The sequence below is a fragment of the Pan paniscus genome, chromosome 14 (genome assembly GCF_029289425.2).
Source record: "Pan paniscus chromosome 14, NHGRI_mPanPan1-v2.0_pri, whole genome shotgun sequence".
Classification (NCBI taxonomy): Eukaryota; Metazoa; Chordata; class Mammalia; order Primates; family Hominidae; genus Pan; species Pan paniscus.
Window position 1 is genome coordinate 65576053 of NC_073263.2, and position 26343 is coordinate 65602395.

At 34.5% G+C, this 26343-nt stretch overlaps 1 long non-coding RNA gene across 1 annotated transcript in view; it reads right to left on the bottom strand.

Moving 5' to 3' along the window:
* Positions 1 to 26042, bottom strand: part of LOC130540715 (uncharacterized) — a 91902-nt gene extending 65860 nt beyond the window's left edge. The window contains exon 1 of the long non-coding RNA XR_008954708.2: positions 25273 to 26042. This is a non-coding gene — a long non-coding RNA (uncharacterized LOC130540715). The remainder of the gene's footprint in view (positions 1 to 25272) is intronic.
* Between the last annotated feature and the right edge of the window lie 301 nt (positions 26043 to 26343).

Here is a 26343-nt window from a genome sequence, read left to right on the forward strand (position 1 = left end):
TTGTTACATAGGTGAAACTTCACAAGTAGCAGCCCTCAGAGAGAATACATATGTCTCTTTCAGACATTTAAAGGTGTCAGACTCTAGATTAATCTTTTCTAGATCAGGACAAGGGAGGGCCTCAGATAAAGCCTAGCTGCATCAATGCAGATTTTCTCTACTGATAGAAATCTTCCCCACAAAAGACTACTTTAAGGGGCTACTTAGGTTTGCAGGCTCTCTGAACAGCCATCTCAAAATATGCCAAGGTGTATCTGGGAGTGATACATTCTGTTTTCGGGGTTTTTTTTTTCAAAAACTAGGGCAGAATTTTTGCTATTCTTGCTATATTCTGTGGTATTTTTTTTTCTTCTTCCCCTTATATAAAGGCTGAAAAGCAATGACTAATAAAGATAATGTTAATAAAACAATAATAAAAATAAAAATTTGTATTCTTGGTCACAGCAACAGAAATAGGCTCTGGCTATTTTAAGCAAAAGTTTTATGTATTGGATGTATATTGAGAGATCACGAATTGATTGTAGGCTGGAACTGCACAAAAATGAAACTATCAGAACACTTAGCAACAGGAAAATGTTCCCAGAAAATTTCTAGAATTTCTAACTTCACTAAACATTGTTGCTATTGCCAGTATCAACAAATTTAGACTTTATTTTTATTCTTGCACCAAAATTTCTAGATTCAAACTTTCAGATCTGAGAATTTGATTGACTTAGCTTCACCACTTCGAGCTTCTGATTTAGGAGCTAAGTTATTACCGTCCACAATATGGGATTGGAATCTATTGAGAAAGAGGTTGTTTTAAGCCAAATAGCAAAAGTGGCAAGTGATCACTATATTTTATTACTTTTGCTGCTCAAAACCAAAATTCTCTTTTCTGTCCATTTTTATATGTCTAAGTAATATAATAATATATCTATCCTTGTGAAGATATTATTTTACCTAACAGAAAAGAACACTAAATATTATCCATACTCATCTAGTTCTAATTAGAAGAACTTTGGGTAGCATTCTGAAGATTCATTGTTAAGAAATTAAGATGTTTTAGCAGTTTAAATTTTACCAAAGTAAATGGAAAATACAAAGAGTTTTGTCTATACTCTGTCATCTCCATGCCTCCCACACCCAGTTACCCTTATTCTTAATATTTTGCATTAGAGTGGTATATTTGTTACAATTGGTAAGTTAATATTGGTACAATATCATGAACTAAAGTAGATGGTAACATTATGACTCATTCTTTCTACAATACATTCTATGGGTTTTGACAAATGTATATATCAGTATCATACACAATAGTTTCACAGCCTTACAAATTCCCTGTGCTCCAGTCATTCATCTCGCCCTGTTTTTCCCCAAATCTGTTAAAATCACTGATTAATTTTCACTACTCCCACAGTGTTGTCTTTTTCAGAATGTGACACATTTGAAATCATACAGCAGATAGCACTTTCAGATTGGTTTCTTTCACTTAGCAATATGAATTTAAGCTTTCTTCATGCCTTTTCAAGACACAATAGCTCATTTATTTTTATTGCTGAATAATATTCCATTGTATGGATGTACCACAATTTCTTATCCATTCCATATTGAAAGACATCTTGATTGCTTTCAAGTTTTGGCAATTATGAATAAAGTTGCTATAGATATTCAGGTTTATGTTTGTACATGTTTTCAACTCATTTGGGTAAATACCAAGGAGCATAAATGCTAGTTCATATAGTAAGAGTATGTTTAGTTTTGTAGGAAATTTCCAAATTGTTGTCCAAAGTGGCTGTACAATTTTGCATTCTGACCTGTAACAAAGAAGTATTCCTGTTGTTCTACATCCAAATCAGCACTGGCTATTATCAGCGTTTTGGATTCTACCTTTTCTAATAAATGTGTAGTGATATCCCATGGTTGTTTTAATTTGCAATTCCCTAATGAAATTGTATTATCTTTTTATATGCTTATTTGAAGATTTGTTTTTATCATTTCACTTGTAACTAAATTGTGCTAATCTGCAAATTATGAAGTCAATGTTAAAGTTGTCCATGATAAACACTGTATGTATAATTGTTCCAAAACAAGGAGGAAATATTACAAAGCTGGAAATATAATTAACTCCACTATTTTTCTTCTACCAACCCCTCATGTTTACATATCAGCATTTATTTATTTATTATTATTATTTATTACTGCCCCTGAGAATTTACTCACATAATTGGGATTCCTTACCCAGTGGGTAATTCAAACCCTTATTTTAATGGTTGTGTTTTTGATTGTTATCCCTTTTGAAGGATATATTATATGTTGTGATATTTAGAACTAAAAATGGGAATATGAGGAAGAAAATGAGAACTGGTGTTGCAGGACTTTTCCTTAGTTCAGCTAAAGACAGGGTTCTTGCCCATCCCATGGCCATGAAAATTTAAGCTCTCAGATAGCTTAAAGGGTGAGTAAAGCAGGATTTTATTGGGTGAAAAGAGAAAAAAAAGGGGGAACAGGGACTCTCGCAAGGCCAGAGTCCCTCCACTAGAGCACTTCCCACTCGGCAGTTTGAATCCTAGTTTCCACCCAGGAAGAGGGGCCAGGGTCCTCCCTGCTGCAAACATCATGAACTTCCCGAGGCTCTACTCCAGTGAGCAGGCTGACTGGAGCTTCTTCAGGGACCCCCTCCCACCTGGCTGTCTCCTTCCCCCATCTAAAGAAGTACCTAACTGCTCTTAGATTAAGGATAAGGGCCAAGACCTATCTTAGCTGCTTCCTGCTGATAGGGGCTGCTGTTTTGAGGAAACAGCAGTCAGAACTCCCTTAGGGGCCTATCTAAGGGTTCCCAGCAGATGGGGCCATTGTCAGAGGCTCTGATTGCATGACTGTTTGGAGTTTGATGGCCTGAAGGCAAGAACAGACACAGGGTTACTACAAAACTTGTATCAAAATGAAACAAAGGGAGAGGTAAGGACAGCTCAAAAATTCTGAGGTATTTTACCAGTTTGTACAGGGAGAAGGAGGCCAAAAGCCCGACTAGCAAAAAGGAAACTTTACCCTTTTGCTGGCATGTTGGGCTTCTGGGTTCCCTTCCCTGGAGCCCAGTCCTAAGTCAACCAGTTTAAGATTTGGGAAATTAACTCCTTCCAGTTTGGAGGATGCATCTGAGGGGAGTGTCCTGTAGTACAAAGACACAATTACCTATCGGTGAAGAGAGAACTGAGGAGAAGAAAGGAAAAAGCAAGCATTTTTTAAAGGAGTCCAAAGGGTTTAGGATACATTCGAAAGGGGTACAGACTGAAGATGATGGCTACCCATCTAGCAAGAGGTAAGCAGGTGTCCCTGGTTCCCTTCTCTTCCTAGCAGATACCGGGGTACATGAGGGAGAGAGAGAAGAGCATCCTCTTCCCCTCTTCCATCCTTGTATTCCCCAGTTTCGGCAACCTCAGCAGGTGCCACCATGCGCATCAAAGTGGCTTGCACCCATGAAGCAGGGATAGCCTAGAGAATATGAATTATTTGCTCTCACCTATGTCTCTTTCCCACCTACTGTCAGTGGCCTTCAAGTTTCCTAGACCTCATTTATGCCATGGATATTAATGTGACCTTTATCCATGAAACAGGAAGCTTGGGGTTGGCTTAATTGGCAGTAATCAGCCACACTGGCCTACACTGTGCCTTTTAACCTCTGTTGCTGTCTTCCTCTGGATCCCTTGGATCCATTTTTCTTTCTAGGGCTTTGATCCAAGGCTTGGAATTGAGTCTGGGACAAAAAATGTATCTCAGAGGGTTTGCATGGACTCCTTATTATAAGCTGAATGCTAAGGTGAAACTGTGGAACTGAATCCTCCTCCAACAAGGGAGAGGAAAGGATGTCTTGTGACTACACCCAGATAAGTGGTGGCTATAGTCATGCTTGCTACGATTTGGGTGCATGGTGCTTGGCTTTGGTTAGCTCCCTTGGTCTTTTCCCAACAGTAAAACTCTGAATGATAGGCATCCTATTGATTCCCATCACCTGGGAAGAATTTTCAGGATAATTGCTTGGAACCAGAATATTAATCCAGATTTTTACATTACCCATCTCTCATGTTTTTGTTGAGATGCAGCCACAGATTGCTGATTGGTTAACAGTAACAAGCAGGGTTAGTCTAAAACGCAGGTGAAAAATTAAAACAACTAATGAGTTTAGAACTTAATGACAGACATAAGTTTTGAAACATAATTTCTCTCTCCCCAGTGCTCAGTTTTGTTAAAAAAAAAATCATCATTGGACTGAGTGGGTTGCAAAATGGACTTTAGTCTTATAATTGGCCAGATTATTTGCATAAAGTACACCATGAATAATTTTTTCTCCGTAGGCCTTTTATATTGGCTTTGATGGAAGACTGTTGCACAAGGAATCTCAAATAAGACCTTTTAAAGCCAAGCCCAACCATGGGTTTCTATCCTCAAACACCTGTGAGTTGGGTGACTCTCCCCTTCTCTCCTCTTAAGGTCCCAAGATAAACTTGGATCCCTTAAGCCTGTTAGAAAGTGACATTTTTTACTAACCACAGGTCAGGAACCCTGTACAGGAACTGCATACATGAGGGTGTGAGGCCAGTTTCCCCCGTGGGGCTTTTACTGGCTCTGCAAGTTCAGATTAACTCCTTAAAAAAAAGCATATCCTTCCTGTCAAAGCCTTGGTAAAACAACCACTTTCTTCAATTGTGTTCTGTTGCAAAAGAAAAATGGATTCTTACTGTACTGATGCAAACAACTATATTGCCATGAGAATACTCACAGATAGTTTCTAAATTTTAGAGGAACCAGGCAGAGAGAAACAAACATGCTTCAAATTTTGATCATAGGGAGTATATCTTACTCAATTATTAAAGTCTGTAAATAGTTCAAAGTAAGTTTCCTTGACTCTGAAAAACAAAACAAAGATCAGCAATATTCCAAGCAAAAGTCAAAAAGATTTGCTTCAGCTTTCTGAGTTCAGTCCACTTAATTAACTCTTTTTTTGCTTGATATTCATGAAATTTTCTGCTCTTCATGAGTCCTGTACATTTTCCTTTATTACAATGTTACAATCTCTAAAGTTAGCACAAATCTGTATTTGAGAGTACCTGTCATATATATGTGTATACATGTACTTTTTCAAAATTTAAAAATTTATACTCTGGTTGATAAAAATATAGACATAAGAAGAGATAAATCAAAATAAGTTTTTTCACTCAGAATTTTAAAATATACATTCTGAGAGGGTTTTTTTTTACTGAACAGAAAAATAAAATTTTCACCTATAACACTTGGTATATTTTTCAAAATTAAGATTTGAGAAAGTAAGAATTTTGTTAATTTGCTCAATAGAGAAACAAGATATATTGATAAATAAATGAGTGAATAAATACATAATTAAGATTCAACATATAGTCATTTACATGATTGGTGTTATTAGAAAAAATTGTTAGCAAATGTGTGGAACATTTTGGTGGTGAGGTTGCTAGCAGAAAAAGTAATATTTTACCTATAAAGCTCAGAACTGAAACTATTAATAATTTTAAATAATCACTTTTAGATTTGACAGGTAGGTGGCATGTGAATACAGTGGATAGCTAAAATATAGCCCAAATCTAAGGTAGTTAAAATTGCAACCAGTCTCTGGTTTCACAGTGAAATTTAAAAATTCTATATTCTCAGCCCCAGGGACATGTTAAATACCTATAAAATGATGGTAAATGTCAAATTCTCCAATATAACAAAATAGAAAAATCTTCTGAAATCACACCAAGACAATATAAAGCAGGTTTCAGGCAACACATCCTGATGTATGCTTAATGTTTTGTAAAACCTGAAAGAAAAACTAGGAAATGAACCATCAGGACAACTTGCCAGCTCAGAGCTATTTACACCACAAACCTCAAAAGACAGGGCCAACAAAGAGTAACTCTGAGGTTATGTAGATTCACAGCAAATGGTGAATTCTTATTGACATAAAACCACTGTATACATGCTTTCTCCTTGTAATAGCAACAAAGTAATCACTTCAAGCAACAATGTTGATATAACTGCTTATTAAGAATTATCTTTGTGATTGGTGATTTACATAAGTTGTTATATTTATTTAGCCCATACTCAACAGTAAAAAAAAAAGCATATCATGATTGAAGGCCAGGGAGGATGCAGAATATACTCCGGAAACTTGCACGCATGGGGCACCCACATACTCCCTCTACTGCAGGCATTATGTAGACCTTCTGCCTACTACCAGATGTTGGAAATGAATGCAGGTAGAGAAGATACAGGCCTGATAGACACTGTTCTATAATGATGCATGATCTTTTTTTAATGTTATTGCTTTGTTTTTTTTTTTTCAAATTATCCTGGTGCAATTAAACCAGGGAAGAGTGATTTTTCCCATCAGACTCTATTCAACAATAATTTAATCAGAATGTTTTAGATTAATATTCTCATTATCTAGAGAAACTATTTTCTTTGTCCCAGATAAAAGGCAGTGAAAGAGTATTGATCTCAGGATGTCATCCAAGAAGAAATGGGCTAAGTTCTTCTCTGTGTTCCAATTACAAACCTAAGCTGGCTGCTACAGTGCTCCATATCATTTCCTATCCTGCTTGTCCTGATGTAAGCACCTCTCTGGAACATCATGTTGCATAGAAATAAGTGGGTTTTGTTTTCCTGTTTATCTGTTGGTTTAATTTCTCATATGAAGTTATCATAAACATCAGTCTATTCATTATTCACCTACCATCGTATTTTCTAAGGATGAAGCTTGATAAGAATAAATAGATAGATAGATAGATAGACAGACAGACAGACTGTTCTGTTCCCAGCATTGACAGAATCAGGATCAGACTAGTCATCCCAATATTAAAAAACCTTAACACTTATTGACCTGAAGAAAGAAACTAAGGCAAAATTAATATAAGTAAAGAGTTTATTTGGGACAAATTTGAGGACTGCAACATGGGAGACACAGGTTGATGTTATGCTCTGATTAACAGCAATTGCTAGTAGGTTTTAAATGAAAAAAGAAAGGACAGTTCCTAAATCGAACATAAACTATCAATTGGCTATACATCATTCTTTGTATTGCAAATTCCAGGAACATAAGCATAATGGGTAAGACTCACATTGTACAACCTATGATGGAATTTTAAATAATTTATCAGTTAGTCTAGAAACTCCAAGTAAGGGAAGAAATGTCTTTAAATAATTGCCCCAATTTCCCCAAGGGCATGAGTTGGGGGTAGGTGGTGAAGACTCCTTCTCTTGTTTTCTGGGCCTGAGAAATGTTGTATACCTCACATTTTTCAGACCGCTCTCAGCTACTTTTCTTTATCATAGTGTATGAAATACATAAGTTAATTCATTTTAAGCCTTGTAGAGGAGATAACCTTGAAGATTTTGGTCCTTAGGGATTAAAAATTCATAAATCAAGGCCCATGGTCATACCAGGTCTCCCTGGACACAGCTTCCTGACCACAGTGCAGTGAGCTGGAAACTAATGAGAGCATGACAGTACCACCAAGCTGAAAAAAGCAGTTATCAGTGATTGGGGAAGCTGAAGTAACCAGACTGCATGGGGCAGGTCACCAGAGAGAAATCAGTCCCATGAGGGTGGAAACAATCTACCTAGAAGTTAACCATGAGACCTTGACCTAAGACTGGGCTTCCAATATGGAGAACAAGAGTACAAAAGGTTTATCAGACAGCAGCTGCTAGAAATTTGAGAGGAAAACAAAGATAACTGAGATTAAGCAATGCTGGCAAATATTTAAGATCTGTCACTACTCAAGTACGCAAATTTGTAACATTTTTTGTCACTCCAGTACTGAAACTGAGATGCAGCATATAGCACCTTCTTCTCTAGACCTGCCCTAAGGAAGTCTAAATACAAGTTTTGAGAAGAACTGATGGGCACACAGTTTGGAAGTTGACAGTCTCACCATGTTACAGGGTCATGGAAAACATCATGAGCTTTACAGACACGTCTGCCCTATTTTTGTAAACCAAATCTACTCAAGTTCATAGTGATTAAAAGTAGATGACACATCTAACACTTTCTAGATGAATGTAACAGAGCACAGAGTTTCTACATATATTATTAGTAATGTTTAGTATACAAACAATCATTCTATTCATGTAAATTAATATAAATATGTGACCCAGTCTCATGAACAATGCAAAGTCAGAGATAACCAGGTCAACACATTTGTGTCTTTCCACAGTGTTGGACTTTTACTGATGCTATTTCCATCATAAAAGCCACATGCTATTTGCAGTTCCCAAGGAGGCAATTCCCCTTAGTACTTCCCATTCACTTGGTACTCAGAGCCAAGGGTGCATAAGCCCAAGCCTTTCCACAAGTCAATCAATATTGCAAACCATACATAATAGTACATTTAATTAATATGTAAATGTTATAGATTATTCTACAAACAAACAAAGTTACATTTAACATCAAGGGAAGAACAGACAGAAAGATGGGTTAACAAATCAGACCAGGGAGAGTGATGAAGAGAAAAAAAAATGTCCTGGTCTAGGCCAGGCAGTCCCTGGGTCTTGCATGGAAGAGACTTTGATGTGGGCAGAGCCTTCAGTGGCAGATGTTGGTGGTGTTGAAGCCCTATTATCTTTATGGTCACAGAGTCCTCTGATGAGGATTGATAGTAGAAAAATGTGCTTGTTTATGTCCTTATCTGGTTGGATGCACTCTTTTTAATTATTTTATTAAGCAAAACACTTTATCCTTCTAGGCAAAGTACCCTATGAAGTAAAAGATGGAGTCTCTTTCTAAGGTGGGTTACTTATGTAACAGGTGCTCTATATACCCAGACTCGAATCAATCAGTCAGTCTATAAAAAACTGCCCCCAAAATGGTTAATTGTTTCCTTTAGGAAACAAAGATGTTAAATAAGTAATTATAAACATGTTAAAATAAATAAAGGGAGTATATCATAATGATTGGATAGAATCTTAGCAGATAAATGGGAAGAACAGGAAAAGAAAAAATCTGTGACCTCAAATAATGGTGAGTAGACATTTTCCTATATGTAAAGCAGAATGGGGTGAAAAAGGTTGAAGAAAAATGAATGGAGGTTTAGGAAGCTATGGGCCAATTAAACAGTCTAAATAAAGGTAATAAGAGGATGTATCTGAAGGAGGACAGAATAAAGATAGAAACATACAGACAAAAAATTGAATACGTTAATGGCTGAGAAATACCAAGTTTGATCAAACTCTCCAATTATATATCTAATAACTTCAGAAAAACCTGAACAAGATAAATACAAAGTCAATCACAGTTTGTCACATCATGATCAAACAGGCAAAAATGAAGAGAAAATCTCAAAAATGTGAAAAGAGAAATGACACATTTTATGCAGTGTATTAAAGATAAGAACGACAGCTGACCATATTAGAAACAACTGGGGTCAGAATATAGTACAGAAGATAACAGTTAACAGAAAAGAAAGCCAGTCCATCAATTTTCGACATTCAGTATAAGAATATCCTTCAAAATACATGTTCAGGGTCCGGGCTCAAGGAGGGTGTCTCATGCCTGTAATCCCAGCACTTTGGGAGGCCAAGGCGGTGGATCATTTGAGGTCAGGAATTCAAGACCAGCCTGGCCAACATGATGAAACCCCATCTCTACTAAAAACACAAAAATTAGCTGGGTGGTAGTGGTGTGGACCTGTAATCCCAGCTACTTGAGAGGCTGAGGCAGGAGAACCGCTTGAGGTGGAAGTTGTGGTGAGCCGAGATCGTGCCACTACACTCCAGTTTGAGTGACAGAGTGAGACCCTGTCTAAATATATATATATATATACACACACACACACACACGTGTGTATATATATACGTATATATTTATATATAGTGTGTGTGTATATATATACACACACACACACACATGCAACTGAAAGCTTAAGAAATTTGCACCAGGAGAACTACACTATAAAAATGCTTGTATGAATTTTATGCTGAAGAAAAATGATACTAAAGAGAAACTAAAATTTGTAGAGCTGAACAAAAGAACATTAGAAATAATAAATAAGTCAGTATATGTATAGAAGATCTTAATATTTTTTAAGATTAAATCAAGGGATACATGTAAAATAAAATGGTATGATGGGTTTTCACGTTTTAAAGCTATCAGGAAATACCTCACTGCTAAGAAACATTTTATTATAGGTCTAAAGTAAGTGAAGAAAAGTGTAATGAAGAACCAGACAGAAGATAACAGAGAGAAGAATTTTTTAACCAAAAGATAAGCAAAGACCTGAGGCAAAATCATGTTTGAGATATTCAAGGATCAATAAAAAGTTGATGTAGTTGGTACAAACGAAGGAAGAAGAGAGTTGTGCAAGATGAGTACCATATCATGTTCTAGAATATGATGAAAATTTGGCTTTTATTCTAAGTGTGATGAGGAGCTACTTCAAGTTTTGTACCATGAAGGGACATAGTATATTTGATATTTTAAAGGAATCGGTCTGGTTGCTACAATGAGAATAGGATGTAGATAACCAGAGCAGTAGAGTGCTGGAAGTAGAGAACAGATGCAATGTTATCAAAATCTGAATATATTTTCAAGGAGAAGCCAACAGGAATTACAAATGAATTTGACACGAAGAGGAAAAGGATGAGAGAAAACAAGGATAACTTCAAAATTTTTTCCTTGGCAATTGTTAAATGCATTTGCTACTTCCTAAGGAGTCTGTAGGATGAAGACTTTGGGGGGTGTTTTGTTAACATGCAGCAGAAAACAGATGGCATACTCAACTTGGGTAATTTGAAGAGAGTTTAATAAAGGAGTGAGATTATTTACCAAGTCTAGGAAAATCAAGAAAGATTTGTACAATACTCTGTGGGCTAATAACTGTGATTAGGGGGGTGATTAGCATTATAAACCCTAAGTCTGAAGAGACAAAGAGAAGGAGTGGTTAACACAAATGACAGGGAAGACATCCCTAAGTAGAACTGTCTGAAGAAAGCTGTGTTCTTCAATAAAGTGAAACAGCACATGCTGATCTTAGCAGGAGGGCTCCAAGGGAATAAATGTCCCAATCATAATCTCCTCTTACTCTCTAGACTTCATTCTTGTGCCTCTCATTATGCAAATTCAACTAAAAGCAGGAGGCAAAGGAAAACTGTTGATTCTGTTAATATGGAATAAATTTTCTATGGTACAAAGCAAAAAGGAAAAATTGTGGAAAATGTATCCAAAGGAGTAAATTGAAGATATGCAACACAGGTGGAATATCAAGTTTGTTAGGTTTCTCCAGAACAGAACCAATAAGGGAGATACACACAGACACACACACACACACACACACACACACACACTTACTTTTATTTATAATAAGGAACTGGCTTACATGGTTATGGAAGCTGAGAAGTCCCAAGATCTGCAGTTGACTAGCTAGATAGAATTCCAGGAGAGCTAATGGTGTATTTTCAGTTCAAGTCTAATGGCCTGAGAACCAAAAGTAATAATGGTATGAGTTTCAATGAAAATGTTGGCAGGCTCATGAACAAAAAAGAGCTGATGTTACAATAAAAGTCTGATGGCAAGAAAAGACCATGATCAACTTAAAGCAATAAAACAGAAGTTCCGTCTTAACTCATGGGAATTTCAGACTTTTTTTTTCTAGTCAGGCCTTCAATTAATTGGATGATATGCTTTAAAAAGGGCAATCTGCTTTACTCATAAATTGATTCAAATATTAATCTCATTCAATAACACTCTCAACGAAATACCCAGAATAATGATCACCAATTATCTGGGCACTCTGTGGCCAAGTTAATTCAACACATTAAATCAACACAAAGAATCAACTATGAGGTGGAAAAGTAGAAATGTTTAGTAGCTTGGGGTTGAAGAGAAAGGTTAGGACAAGTAATATGAATTAGAGAATGGGCAGCCTATATGTGACACACAAAACCATGTGACAGGATGTGTATTTCTAATTAAAGACTCATGCCTAGCTCGTTCTACAACTAGGTAAAAAAATGAAAAGAAACAAGCAAGTCTGACTGAAAATAATTACTTGTTGAGGTAGGAGTGCCATAAAAGAGTTTTACTTTTCGAGTCAAGTTAAGAGTGATTCAAGAAGGAGGGAATTAATCAAATGTGTTGAATACTGCTTGTAGGTTTATTGGGCTGAGACCTAAGAAATGACTACTAGTTTTGTCATTATAGCAATAATTTTACTGAACGGTATCCAGTCTCTGATCTGATCTTGCAAAACATTCCCAAACATCTCCAAATTTGTCAGTCCTAGGATACTGGATACTGGACTTGTACTTCCTTGCTTTTTTTTTTTTTTTTTTTTGAGTCAGAGTCTCACTTTGTTGCTCAGGCTGGAGGGCAATGGTGCAGTCATCATGGCTCACTGCAGCCTCAGTCTCTTGTGCCCAAGTGATCCTCCTACCTCAGCCTCCCAAGTAGCTCCCTGCAAACATGAGTATATGTATTAGTCCATTTTCATACTGCTATGAGACTGGGTAAGTTATAAAGAAAAAGAGGTTTAATGGACTCACAGTTCCACATGGCTGGGGAGGCCTCACAATCGTGGTAGAAGGCAAAGAAGGAGCAGAAGCACATCTTATGTGACAAGAGGCAAGAAAGTGTATGTAGAGGAACTGCCCTTTATAAAACCATGAGATATCATGAGAATTATTCACTCTCATGAGAACAGTACAGGAAAAACCCGCCCCCATGACTCAGTTACCTCCCACCAGGTCCCTCCCATGACACACGGGGATTATGAGAGCTACAATTCAGCATGTGATTTGGGTGGGGACACAGCCAAACCATATCGGTGTAGTCTCATGGGAAATACCATATCGTAAACTGTCTTATGGAAAAGAAAACTGTCTTAGTTTTCTTCCTTTCTTTTGAAGTTTTGCATATGGAACATGCAAGCATATGATGGGTCTACAGTCTGCCTACTCATGCTTTGAAGGTGATTCATACAAATCTCAATGTATAGTCCTCCTATTCATCCTGCCATACGTCTTCCCTACTTATTTTTGTTTAATGGTAAAAGAAAGTGGAAATAAAATTCATTCTCTGTTAGGGCCAAAGCCAAAGTGGTATCTATGACACTATTTTGAACACTCAATTACATATATTAAACTAACTGTTGTGAGAATTATTCTGTATTTTATGGTATATAAATGTCAGTTACAAGTGTTATGCATAATTTTAAATTTTGATTATTTATAATGAGATCTCTCGTGAGTTTTTGAATTCCTCAATTATTTTAGTAACTTTGTATTCATGAACAACTACCAAACATTTAGCTTATTCTCCATAATATGAAAAACTCCTTTCAAGACACTTATATTGGTGCCTTTTTTCCCCACAAAATCTGCAGCGGTTGGAAATTTTAATTAATATTTCAAGTCACTTTCTCACAGTCTGTATGTATAGCAAACAAAGCAGTATCCTTCCTGATTGAATATTTAGATTTAGTCCTTCACAAGAAACTTATCCAAGGAAATTTGTTTCTTCTTGGTCATATATTCAGTAACAGTTCCTTGTAACTACTATAATTGAATATCCCTCTTAAAATTCTGTGTTGCCTTTCTTAAAATTTTCAATCATTGGTCATGAACAACTCCAGGAGAGCAATGTTACCTCTCATTCTTTTTTTCTGATTTGTCTAATTGGTCTCCTACTGATTCAGATTTTGATTTCCTTTCACTGTATCATGAATCCCCCTGGAAAAAAAGAGTATGCAAAGTTTGCATATTTGTTTCTATTCATCACAGTGCATGATTCAATTGTTTTGACAAGATACTACTCATTAAAAATAGGATAAATGTGTAAATTAGGTCAATCTACCACATTATAATTATTTATTCATTAAATGAAATAGAAAATATGCATTTAATGATGTTTTTTTTTTAGTTCTAAATAGCTAGAGGTCAGGGATAATGTTTTACTTTATCTTTTGTTAGAATATCTGATGCAGAGTTGACACTAACAATGTCAGTTGATTTCATTTGAATTCATCATACAATTGGATTGAAATTCTGATTATTATTCTCATGTAGTCCAGATAAAGAAATGGAAGGAGTATTTCTTCTATTTCTTTTCAAATATATAAAAAGTGCTGATTTGGGACTAAAAAGCTTCTATTTTATTAAGTAGAAAAAATTTAAATCATGCCTCAACATCTTCTACAGTAGTGATTATAAACTTCTTAAGAAGTCACTGATACCTTGGAGGATGTGGCACAAACCTAAAGGCCTTCTCCCTTATAAATATAAAGTTGGATTCCAGAGCCTTCCCAAACCTTAACTTCTAGTATCCAAGGACTATGAAAAGAATCCTGATCTAAAAAAATATATAAAGTGATCCAGATATGTTATTTCTATCTATAAATGAGGAAACCATGTTTCAGTGATATAATCCTAATAATCCCAAAGCTTACTAATAGTAATTATTATTGTTACGTCTGTAGTATGGTGTAAGGTAAATAGTAATGAATTTGAAGTTACTTTTCCTACATTCAGTTGAATTGACACTGTTTAAAGACTTTATTCAATGCTAAATGATGAGTTAATGGGTGCAGCACACCAGCATGGCACATGTATACATATGTAACTAACCTGCACATTGTGCACATGTACCCTAAAACTTAAAGTATAATAATAATAAAATAAAATAAATAAAAATAAATAAATTAATTTAAAAAAAGGCTTTATTCTTCTTTGGCTCAGATTATTGTCCCACATATTAGACATTGCACAGATAATGGCACATTCTATGTACTTAGAAAATATGTACATTCTATTATTATTTTCTTAATTTCTATAAGTGACAGGTTATAAACTAAAATTACTGTTTAATAATTTATTGATTAATAACATTTTCTCCTAGTTCAATGTGTGTATTTCAATTCTATTTTCAATTTTTGTTTTTTGTTTTAACCTAATTTTAGATTAATATTTTAAATATTTAGCTTCATATGTACTATATGATTAGTGAGATTCATTATTGGGATTAATAAATTACATGACTATGCTTAGGACACAATTCTATGTCATTTACTTTTAAAAAACATTTTCTTCTCTCGAAGTTGACATTAAAAAATTATCAGGATCATACAACTTCAGGCAAACAAAACTAATTTTATTAGTTACTTATTATTATTTTAATTTTTTCCTGATAATACATAAGCATTTTTGTGATTTATGAATTCATATATATTTTCAATATTTTTGTTTTTATTTTTCCTCTTTGTCCATAATTAAAAATGAAGCAATATTGAAAACTTAAGATATAGTAATATAACATTTTATGGAAATCAATGATACTTAAAATAAAGTTTAGACAGTATGCAAATTTAGATATTAAAGACTAAATTCTACACATACTATATTTTTCTAATTATTTTCATATGAAAAATAGAAATATTTACATGTTTATCAAGGTTACCCTAAACATGCGTGATTATGACCAAACTGTGACTGTGCAAAGTTCAAAAACATAATTATGCATTACAAAAAATTGGGTGAAACATACAATGTGATGTTATATTATATATATATTACATTCAAAATTATTCAAATGTATACATAACGTGATAATCTACAATAAAACATAAAAGACAAAAATTTGGAATATCTGTGAAAAGTTATCAAGAATATCAGTATCATTCTTGAAATTGGCTTTAGTATATATATTGATGTTTGTTCTATGTCTTTATATTTTACATATGCATCAAGTATATTCTTTGTTATGCATGAAATATATTATTAAAGTGTAATAAAAAGCTGCAAAAGCTCAATTCTAAATTGAGACAAAAATACATCTCATGTAAAACTTCTTCCATATGCACAGCAATATATTTGGAAATTAATTGTATTTGGCTCATACTTAGTGTTTTTGTATTTATGAAATTAAATAAAGAATAACACTTAGGTATAATTTCAGTATTGTTTTTGTAAATGCCTGCTTTCAATCATATAGAAAATTACCCCTGAAAAATTCCTATGATTTCCAATGCATGTTCGTACCAACGAATTTTTCTCTACTCAGGAAATACACCTTTTCACAACATTATTATGTTAGTTTAATTATCCCTATACATATTATTATAATGAAAACCTATTTTAAAAGGTTTCATTTCTTTGAAGACAGCCACTTTTTTGAAACACTGTTGTCAGATTATAGAAAAAGATATTTTCTTTTTAAATGTTATACTGTACACTGAATTTTTATCATGTTAAATATTAAATTAATTAGTTTAAAGAATATTTAAATTTTTACTAATTTTAATTTTTTAATTATAAAAAAGTTCATATATGGAGCAAATGGATAGCAAGTTATTTCTTTGACCGTAACAAAATTGTAGAAAATCTTGACATATTTTGGAAAATAATGTTTTTTCCCTTTAAAATATAATGTGCAGAGATTTTCTATTTTATTTAAAAATTATTTGAGAGAATTAATTATGTCACTGCAAAACATGGGCTTTGTTTGAAGAGTACTTAGAGTTTTGTTAATTTAAAAATTTCTACAACTTAAAAAAATCCTTTTTATCTATGCAAGCACACAGTTGGCAGGTCTAGGTAAATGACAAGATTATGTATAATGTTTAAAATGCATTGTATTGCAAACAAAAAAAGGTTTCCATTCATGTAATTATGAATATCTAACTAGAAAATTAAAAGTCACTCAGCATTTTGACAATGTTCTATGCATGTCACTGAGGAAGATATGAAGGTTGATTAAAAGAATTAATCTCTCAGAAAGTGAAATATTTAATATAAATTTAAAGTGCCTCTAAATGGCCCAGTGATGTTTGCCAATCATTCTATTTATTCGTATTAAGCTGCATAGTTTCCACATTAGTACCTAATTCAAACCTTTTATCACCACCCTTAAAAGCCTACTCCAAGTCTTTTACTTTAGCATACAACTTTAGTTCCTGATTTATTTTTGGGTGCAAAGTAATGATTTATGTTTACTCAACTTCCCTATTTTCTGCCTAATTTTTTTGATACCTTACATCCATCTTGTAATTCTGATACATCTTCTCTTGTCTACTTTCTCCCTAGGCTTTTAAAGGCGAATTCTTTTACTATTTTTAAAAATCACTTATCACTTTACCCCAGTAGGTTTTTGATTAGATAATTTTCTTTATCATGGATTTTCCTTTCTTTCTATTGTATCTTTCATTCTAGACAAAACTCAGGCCCTCATGTCTACAAACTCTTCATATTCCTATGTGTACAAGGTGCCTCCACACATTTCTCATCTCCTCTGTAAATCACTATAAGCTATTTTCTTGTCCTCATTTTCTTGCTAAAATTCCTGTCTTATGAGCTACAGCTAAGTGTGTGAAATTAAGAAAAAAATGGTGGATATATGGATGATGAAATGGAGAATCATAGACAATAAAGGTGTCTGAATATTTATTATGACAAATGTATTAACCAAATATGCATTCAGAAACTAACTCCCATGATTTCTAGTTGGGCGAAGTAAGCTAAACCACAGTTTCCTTTTCTAAAAGAATAAATTAATACTAGCTACTTTGCTGCTTTTTTTGTCAGTTAATTAAAACAATGCATGTAAAGATCTTATCACAGTGCCTACCAAATAATAAGCATTATTTCAATGTAGTTGATCACATATATAAAACATACACGTGTGTTGGCTGTATATATGTGTATATATATTATATAGTGTGTGTGTATGATCTTAAGACTATGGAATTTTTAAAACATATTTTGTTGGTATTACCTAACTGAAATGAGAACTTATTTAAGTTAAAAGCACAATATTCATTGTCTCCAGAATAAATAATAAATACATTTGTTTCTATTAATGCTTATATTAAATCCGCATTTCTACATACAGAAATAAGTTATTAACTGTTATTGGGAGAAAATCATATCTTTTTATCCATCTAATAAACAAACTTAAATGCTGCCTTATTGTGTGACTTTCAAGAATGGTAAATTCCTGCATTAACCTTTTTTAAAAATTATGTACCACGTTTTTATATTTTATTGCTGCATATAGTTATGAATGAAAGGATTTCTTGTCAAAAAGAGAGAAACACGTGAGAATTTACATTTAACTAGACATATAGGTGTTAATTTTTTTAATTTTTAAAATATTGATGCTGTATCCTCACTTTATTTTATGATTAAGGAGAATATGTCTCTATGACCATAATTTTTCCTGCATGTAAGATTATAGCAGAAAAGGCAGTTTCCTATATAGGCCAGTGGACAGGGTAATTGCAGTCACATATTACAAGGTCACGATATGGCATTTCTAACACAGGACTCATTATTTACAATCATAATGAGTCCATCTGCAATAGTCATGGTATTATATTTTCCAAGTTCCATTACAGGCATGTGTATTAAATTCCATAGGTACATCATAATTTAGAAATCTAGTTTGTAATATGGCAATGTAGAAGAAAGGCAGTTTGTAAGTCAAATTGTATGAATTATTATGAAAATTTATTTAATCTGTGACTACAGTATTACAAAATGATGCATGTCTTGGTACCATGCATTTTGGCTTTTATTCATAAGTGTTAGCTATACTAGTAGAAACAAAGAAATCAGGAGTTAGTGTCAAATCATCCATGGATTCTTTACTATTTTGGGATCACAAAACTGTGTCTCTCATAAAAGCTATCTATAATCTTTGAATTAAAATTCAGTCATGCATAAGAAAATATAGTTTTCCCCAGGCTGGCATAAGCAATGGTAGAAAGGGAACCACAGAATTTTATGTGCACCTAGAACCTCTCCATGCATAAATGCACAGATGCACACAAACATACACACACCACACACACACACACACATACACACACCAGCAATATTTTCTGCCTTAAAGATTTCCAGAACTAAAAGCATTCTCCCTTTCCCTTCTCCCATTTCTGGTCATATCAGTCAGCACAAAAACTTGAGCTCCCTCCCATTCATGAGAATCCATTCCCACATGACTTTTGGTCAAGTCTTCACTTTCTCTCTCCTCCAAGAGTGTCCAAACTGCCTTCCCTGTAAACAAGATATAAGAAATAATCCTGCCCCACAGTGAGGTTGTAGTTTTGTTCTTTTTGTGTAATACAACCCTCAACATTCTGTGTAACTCTTCTGTGTAGTAAAGTCTTTCAAAGGTCTGAGGATTGGCTGGATAATTTGCTATTTTATTGATCTCATAGGCCATACAGCCAAGTGAACTCATCCTGAGAATTTTGCTTTACTGAAATTGGGTGCCATTAAGCCAAAGGTTAGTCTTTGTGATTGTTTTCATTGAGGATTTCCTGTTTTCTAAATACCACCTGAGGGTCATGCCATAATTGCTAAGATTAGTTTTTCATTTCTAAGGCCTTCATTTTGATGACCTGATGCCCACCAGTAAGCAGAGAAATACAGTCTCATCTTTAGAGAGGATTTTATGGACAAGGGTGGAGGCTCTCATTTCAAGCAGAAGCATTGTAAGGGAAGCTAAATTTATTTAAATTATAAATTTGAATTTCATTTTGTACTGCAACAGAAGCCAATCAATCTTCACAGGCAACAAAGAGTGTGAAGTGTATATGATGGAATCAGCATTTAAATGTGATGCAGTTTTATAGAAGCACTTGTTTTAAGAGCTCCGAAAGACTGATTAACTAAAAGCGCTTTATGTGAAAGTATTTTAGCTTCAGTAAGTTTTACATGGGCCACAATCTACGTATTATATGTGCTTAAGAAAGCAAATTTGACAGATGCATAATAAAAGATGTAAAATGCATATTTCCTTGTGATAGAATCTAACGCGGGTTATCAGAAGTCAGCTTATTATCTCTAAACAAAGCATAAATATTGAAAATTATTACAGACTACAAAGTGGAGATAATTCATTTTTATATACATGCTGTATAAAATACATAAAATAGATTATGTTTTAACCATGCAATTTCTTTGCATAATTTTTTTCTGAATTAGCTTTAGTCTCTTAAATCTGGGTAGTGAAGCCTTGGAGGCCATAAGGACCCAGAATAGTCAATCAAAATCAGATATGAAGTTGCATGGTACCCTCACACTCAACCTCAGGCTCCACATGGAAAATGACCCTCTTCCTGTGTGCCCAGAGCCTGGAAATAAATGCAGAGACAGAATACAGCCTTGGTAGACAAGTGAAGTTTAAGTAAACAGGAACTATTTACCTGTCACTGAAAAGCCATGCTTTTTTTTTTTTTTTTTGTACTATAGGCAGGTCAGGACTTAGGATTACAAAAGTTCAATCAGTTATTACAATTAAGGAGTTCTAGTATTTCAATCAACTGGACACTATGAGTGAGAATGTATCCACTAAAACAATTAGTGTAGTGTACTTAAAATGTAAGAGTAAAATTAAATTACAAATTAACATTGAAATTAAAATGTGTGTTATTATGAAGCCAATGTTTACCCTTAATTATTATTATAATTTTTAAATATTAATTTTCCTACTCCAATACATTACATATATGCTGAATTTTAGGCACCATGCTTGCAGCAAATGAGAATCAGGCATCTGAAGATTGCCTTTATTTCTCATTACTACTTAAATGGCTTAAGGCAAATTACTTAACATTAATCAGAACCTCAGCTTCCTCATCTATACCATGGAATGACAATAATTATAAAATAAATAAATATATTTAAAATTAAATTTAAGTACTTATGAGGTACTTAGCATACAGACTCCTCTGTTATGTGAGGAGCTCTCATTCTATAAGTTTTGACAAAAGACAGGGACCAACCTTCTTCCAAAGAAGTGACATCAAACCAGTTATTTTTTTCTCCACAATCCTGGAATCTAAGGTGTGAGTACATGCATTAGTTTTGATCTTCCAGATATTTACACCTGGGTGGGACTTTGCATACTGAATGTCAATGACTCAGGAGCAAGTTAGAAAACTCTTACAGTGGCAAGGACTGTGAGACATATCCAGGAGGAGCTGGAGGAGTGGACTCGGCAATCCGTCTGTGACAGAAGTGGTATCCAAAGTTGGGTGCCTTTTGGTATGATTTTTGATCCTCACGCTGCCTCACTTCTGTTAACTTCTGTATATTTTCTAAGACTATTCATGAATCATCTAATGTCCTTCAAAAAATCATTCTGCTAAAAACCTTCAAGTCTATTCTTGTTTGCAACTATGAACCATAACTGACATATTTGGTCTTCAGAGTGCAATGAGAAAGATAAAAGATAAAGAAACTCTTAATACTCTTTGATATGATTTTATGTGAAATATTGTAGTTTTATTTTAAACAGTTTTGTTCAACTATAACCCGTCTAACTTCTTACATTTAGTGAGTTTCTCCCCTATTTAGAGACTGTGTATTAGTTTTCAATAGTTGCTGTAACAAATTGCCACAAATTTAGTGACTTAACACAAATTTATTACTTTAATTTTTGAAGGAAAGAAATCTGAAATGCATCTCCCTAGGCTAAAATTAAAGCATCAGCAAGGTTGCATTTTTTTCTGGAAGTTGTAGGGGTGAATCCATTTTCTTCCCCTTTTCAACTTCTAGAAGCTACCATATTCTTTAGCTCATTAACCTCTTTATCCATCTTCAAAGCCCAACTACAGCAGGTTGAGTTCTACTCACATTGCATCACCCTAATTTCCTCTTCTGCTCCTTTCCTCCACATTTCAGAATCTTTGTGATTACATTCAATTTTTTTCAGATAATTCAATATCATCTCCAAATTTTAAGGTTAATTGACTAGCAACTTTAATTCCATCTGCTACATTAATACCTCTTTATCATGAAAAGTAGCATATTCACATGTTCCAGGGATTCGAATATGGATATCTCTGGAGGACCATTATACTGACTCCTATAAATAACACTCCAATAAAATATTTTTTGTATGTATGTATGTATGTATGTTCAATATTACATGAACAGATATAGAAGAGATGAAAGATATAAGGCAGGTTAAAATATATTTGCTTAGTCTATAACTAATAATTTTAACCAATTCCAAATATCTTATTCATTGGGTAGAAGATTTTGTGTACATACTTTTTTTAACTGAAATTTATTTTGAAGATTTGTACATAATTTTTACAAGTACGACTGAAAAAATAATGTCATTTTGTGGCTTTTGAAATTGAAGTAACAGAGATAGGAGTTGTAGAAGAGGTGGGATCTTAGGAATTATGTGCCTGTAGATAATTTCTCCTTTTATTTAGTAACAATGCCAGTAGAAACAGAGGAATACAGAGGAATAAGGTGTTTTATACCAAGGGAAAAACAATGAAAAGCTATTTTAGGGCCAAATAAGTTGAAGTCCATTGAAGTAAATGCATATGAAGTCAACTAGATATGTAGCTATTGAATCTGGTTTCTGCTACACACAAGAAGCATATTGTGAAATATGAAAGAATATATGAAATTAAAACAGTGAAACATTTTGCGTTATCAAACAGGAAACTGAACATAATTATTTATGAAAAAACAGCTACTTTATCATACAGGATTACTGAATAATATGAAATGTAACAATGTTTCTCTAACAATCATCTTAAATATTTCAAAATCACATTTCATGTCTTTATTTTTTTATTTTGGTTCTTGTCTAGGTTCTACCAGAAAAATTCCTTTGTCACTTGCATTTCTGTTTGTGAGACAGTTTTTTTAATGGTTAAAAATTATACCCATTTCAAAGAGAAGGAAAACAAAGTGAGTTTGAAGCAAAACTAAGTCTACCTAATAAATCATTGTGTTATCAATGCCTAAAGTACCTGAAAGGATAACTAATATTCTTCACAATTTCATAAACAGTCTCTACCCTTCTTTGAAAATGTTTTTTATAAAGCAAGGCAATAAATTAAAAGAAAATATTGTATTTACTTTGCTGTTTTTGATAGTTCCACAAATATTAGAATATTTTTATTGATATTAATATATTAGTATTATGACTATATTTAGATTTAAATATACTTGTGTAATTGATCTACAGACTTATGTACTTGTGTAATTGGTCTACAGATGTAACATTTTGTATTTTTAATTCCTTGGAAAATTTTCTGTACACTGAAAAGAACAACAATATTACTATAAAAATTAATTTATTTGTTTCTTGGCAGTGATTGTGATTTTTGCATTGTGTGTATTGTGTGTGGTTTTTAGAAGTCCATTTCTCTTTTAAACATTTTAATATTTATGGTCAGCACTTTTCAGATTACCGCACCTTAGCACTATTTAACAATTGGAATATTTATTGATATTTAAAACCATAAAATCCTACAGCAGCAAATTATGCAAACAATATTAAATAAGGAAAAATGTGGTTCAAAGGAAATTAATCTATTGGAATATTAAAATGAAATGGAAGCCATGGAATGAGATTATGTGAGTTTCAGGTTTAATCTTTATGAACATATGTGCAGGTTTTCACTGGAGGGCATTCCCCTTTCCCAGAAGTCTAGATCAACACAATAGGTTAAATCAACTGACCTCCTCATCCTAGTTTCCTCTAGGTGATTTTATTTTCTGCAGTATTCTATTTAACCTCTAATCTATTTTTCAGAAACTCTTTAACCTTCTCCAATAAATGCACAAGCCTTTAGGGATATTTGGAGTTTGTTACTATTTGTTTTTAATTGATTGGTATTTTCTTTAAATTAAAAAAAAAAGAAGAGAAAACAAATTGGTGCGAGCACTCTTTACACAGTACATTGAGTGGTCAGTAAAGGTTAATTTTACTGTGTTCTGTACTAACCAAATTGTTTTAAACTAAACTACTAATGAAATTTGTTGATAGAATTTGAAGTCACATTATCAACTGAGAAGAAGAAATCAGGATATTAGGCTGGAGTAATAATAAGCAATAAGGGTAAAGAGAAATTTAGAATTTATAGCTGCAATTTTAAATAGAGATGATGTATAAGATGAGATCACAGAAAGAGTTGATTGCTAAATGGAAGAAATAAATGAATGTTGTTTTTCGAAGTGCAATTTTTACAACCACTACTACCAATCTTCTGTGCTACTGCATAGAAGAAAACGTTCTTACAATTTTCAAATATAAGCATTTATAACAAGCTATCAGATAATTTGTCAATTTAAAAAGGCCTAAAACATGGGCCTATACTATATATATATATATATATGCACATATTATAGTATATATACACTATACTATATATATATACACTATACTATATATATACACTATACTATATAGAGAGGCCTATATATATATATATATGCACATATTATAGTATTCTATTAAGAAAACAAAACAAAAAAAAAGAAAATATCATCTGTTGGTTGCTACTTAATGGTGAAATCACAGAATGCATTCCAAAAGATAAGTTTTATAAAGAGAAACTTATACGGGTAAGGAAATGATCACACAAAAAATTATGACCTGTTTGCATTTAGTTTGTAATACATAGAACTATTGCAGTCCTTTGTTAAATTTAACTTTCATAGACTGTCATCAACTACAAGCTCTTCAAAGGATGTTGTCTCATGATTAGTGTGCCTGACATATAATAAACTCTAAATAAATATGTGCTAAATGAGTTCACATTGTAACTATTGTTGCCATAGTAGTGAAACAGAATGGCTTAAAATAATAGCATGGGCTTAGGTTTTTTGTTTTGTTATGTTTTGTTTATGCTATAGTTTCTTGCAAGAAGGTAAAACACCTGTAAGATATCAGACATTTAGAAAATTACTACATGAGATGAAATTATTAATTGTAATTAAAATCATGTGTTAGAACATATTTCGTTTAAAACAAATCTTTTGAGATATATATATATACACACACATAAGTATAATTTTCAAGAGACATTAATCTCATTTGAAATGCAATGAATTTCTTTATATAACTAAGTTTTCCAATTAGGATTTATATTGAGAAGCAGTACAGCTTTCCAATTATATATGCATTATAAATGTGTGTTTAGAAAATTGATATTGTCACGGGATATTTGATGTGTCACTTCACCAGCCGGAAACCTCTGTGGCTGACGGTGCCTTTGCCCAAGTTTTGCTCAGGCTCCGTGAGCTCATTCCACCCACTAGGCCTGGCAGGCTGGGTTTGGCTCACACTACTGGCCCAAATCTCACGCCTGTAAGGGTGAGTAAGGTGCAGAGCGGTGACGGGTATGTGAGCAAGCAAGCAAGCACAAGATCTAGCCATTGTGCCTAGCCAGGCATGCCAGCTGCAGTGGGGTGGGAAGCCCCAGGCACCAGCATGGACGTTGGCTTACTGTGAGGCTATTGGACCAGACTTACCACAAGCAGCTTCCACGACTGGCACCGGGGAAAGCCGAGGTGCCCAGAAGCTTGGAGACGCCAGGAACCACAGAGCCCCAGAAAGGGTGTCACAGTCTTGGCTCTCCGATCTCCTAAGTCTGGGTTTGCCGAAGGGTCGCAGATCTTCTCTCCTTTCTTCCCTCCCTCTTGTCATCCACAATGCGGCGAGCAAGGGGCATATTTCAATCCTGTTTGTGTTACAGCTATTTTAGCTCCACCATACCGGCAAGTCCCAAGTTCTTGTCCTGTGTCCAGGATGAATGAGGTAAGGCAGACAAATGGAGGGTGAGTAAGCAGAAGAAGACCTTTACTGAGCGACGGAACAGCTCAGAGGAGACCCAGAGTGAACAGCTGGTTTCCATAGGCAGGGCATCCCAGTGAGTGTTCAGCTCTCATTAGAGACGAAGCCCACAGTGGGTAGCTCCTCTCTGCAGCTGGTAGTCCTGATGTCTGCTTAGCTCTCAACAGAGAGGAGACTCTGGAGTGCGTAAGGGGCAGGAGGCAGAGGGCCCTCCCAGCTCCCAAGAGCACAGAGACTTCCGGGACCACAGCCATGGCTGGGCAGCTGCAGCTGCACCCAGAAGGGAGAGGCTCTGCTCCTGCTCGCTCTGATCCCCAAGCACAGGGATGCCTGGCTCCAGGGCTGCGGCTCGGTGGCCACAACAGCAGCCAGGGAACAGGAGGCTCCCGTCCTGCCAACTCACAAGGAGGCAGGGTTTTCACCTATTCCCAGCTCCCACCAGCTCTGTGGAGTGCACAGCCCTAGCTACACGTCTCACACTGATGGCGTCACGGCAGTGGCTGGTCCAGATGGGCTGCCGCTGCCATCAATCACATCTCTGAAGAGGTATATCTAACTGCTTCATGCTGACAGGGGGCCTGGTTTTGGGGAAAATGACAGATCTCTCTCAGAGTCCTATGCATAGGTTCCCAGTAAAAGGGAAGTCATGGAGTCATGGAGGAGAGAGAAGCTACAACCATGTTTTCACAGACAGAGAGAAAGAAGCCAGAGGTTCAACTGGTAAGAATTCTTTTTTTTTGAGCCGCAGT